Below are 2,208 nucleotides of genomic sequence, written 5' to 3'. Positions count from 1 at the left end.
CTTTCTCCCATTAGAATTCAGTGGTCCTGCCTTTTAAAAATGCAAAGAAGCTAAAAAAAAAACAGCAGGAAGCTTCAAACCTCCTTTTGAAAGCAAACTTTAAGTCAGCAGAGTGGAACATCTTCTCTATCAATGTTTCTTTGCTTTTTGTTCATTCATTTGCCAAATGTTTATTTTACAGACCTATCTAGAACCAACCTTTTCAGTACTGGATCTCCCTCCCAGTAGGTGCCTAGGCCTGTGCTAGGACCAAAGAGTCCCCAGTGCTGAGTGGGAATTCAGCAATTACTTTTGAGTATAATGGCTTGGGTCAATTTCTGGGTCCTCTATTCTGTTCCATTGGTCTATATGTCTGTTCTTGTGCCAGTGCCAGGCAGTTTTGAGAACTGTGGCTTGGTGATATAGTTTGATGTCTGGTATTGTGATCCCTCCAACTTTGTTCTTCTTTCTCAGGATAGCTGTGGTTATTCGGGGTCTTATTTTATTCCAGATGAATTTTTGGAGAGTTTGTTCTAGATCTTTGAAATATGCCATTGGTATTTTAATAGGTATTTCATTGAATCTATAGATTGCTTTAGGTAGGATGGATATTTTAATGATGTTGATTCTACCAAGTCATGAACATAGTATGTTCTTTCATTTGTTTATGTCTTCCTCTATCTCTTTTTTCAATGTCCTGTAATTTTCCGAGTATAGGTCTTTTACGTCCCTGGTTAAGTTTATTCCTAGGTATCTTAATTTTTTTGGTGCCATGGTAAATGGGATTTTGTTTTTTTTTCATTTCCCTTTCTGTGAGTTCATTATTGGTGTATAAAAAGGCCATAGAATTCTGGGTGTTAATTTTGTATCCTGCTACATTGCCAAATTCATTGATTAGGTCTAGTAGTTTTTTGGTGGAGTCTTTGGGCTTTTCTATGTATAATATCATGTAGTCGCAAATAAGGACAGTTTTACTTCTTCTTTCCCAATTTGGATGCCTTTCATTTTTTCTTCTTGTCTGATCGCTATGGCTAGTACTTCTAGTACTATGTCAAACAGAAGTGGTGAGAGTGGGCATCCCTGTCTTGTTCCTGTTCTTAGGGGAAATGGTTTTAGTTTTTTCCATTGAGTATGATATTGGCTGTAGGTTTGTCATATAGAGTTTTTATTATGTTGAGGTATGATCCCTCTATTCCCACTTTGCTGAGAGTTTTTATCAAGAAAGGGTGTTGGATTTTGTCAAATGCTTTTTCTGCATCAGTTGATATGATTATTTGATTTTTGTCTCTCAGTTTGTTTATGTAATGTATCACATTTATTGATGTGCGGATATTGAACCATCCTTGCATCCTTGGAATAAATCCCACTTAGTCATGGTGTATGATCTTTCTAATGTATTGCTGAATCTTATTTGCTAGGATTTTGTTGAGGATTTTAGCATCTATGTTCATCAAGAATATTGACCTTTAGTTCTCTTTTTTGTGGTATCTTTATCTGGTTTTGGGATTAGGGTAATGCTGGCTTCATAGAAAGAGCCTGGAAATGTGTGTTGCTCTTGAATTTTTTGGAATAGTCTGAGAAGGATAGGTTTTAGTTCTTAGAATTATAGGTAGAACTCCCCTGTAAAGCCATCCAGACCAGGGCTTTTGTTTGCTGGAAGGTTTTTGATCGCTGTTTCAATTTCTTCAGTAGTTATCAACCTATTCAGTTTTTTTGATTCTTCTTGATTGAGTTTTGGGAGCTTGTATTTTTCTAAGAATATGTCCATTTCATCTAGATTGTCCATTTTGTTGGAATAGAGTTCTTCATAGTATTTTTTCATAATCATTTGCATTTCTGTGGGATTGGTTGTTATTTCACCTCTTTCATTTCTGATTTTTTTTATTTGGGTCCTCTCTCTGCTTCTTGGTGAGCCTGGCTAGAGGTTCATCAATCTTGTTTATCCTTTCAAATAACCAGCTCTTGGTTTGTTGATCTTTTGTATTGTTTTTTTTAGTCTCTATGTCGTTTATCTCCACTCTGATCTTTATTATTTCCTTCCTTCTCCTTACACTGGGCTTTTCTTGTTGCTCTCTTTCTAACTCTTTGAGTTGTAGGGTTAGATAATTTATTACCATTGTTTCTTGTTTTTTGAGGCAGGCCTGTAGAGCTATGAACTTCCCTCTCAAGACTGCTTTCATTGTGTCCCATAGATTTTGGTTTGTTGTGTTTTCATTGTCGTTTGTTGCC

The sequence above is a fragment of the Myotis lucifugus genome, unplaced genomic scaffold (genome assembly GCF_000147115.1).
Source record: "Myotis lucifugus unplaced genomic scaffold, Myoluc2.0 scaffold_840, whole genome shotgun sequence".
Classification (NCBI taxonomy): Eukaryota; Metazoa; Chordata; class Mammalia; order Chiroptera; family Vespertilionidae; genus Myotis; species Myotis lucifugus.
This window is presented reverse-complemented; position numbering follows the sequence as displayed.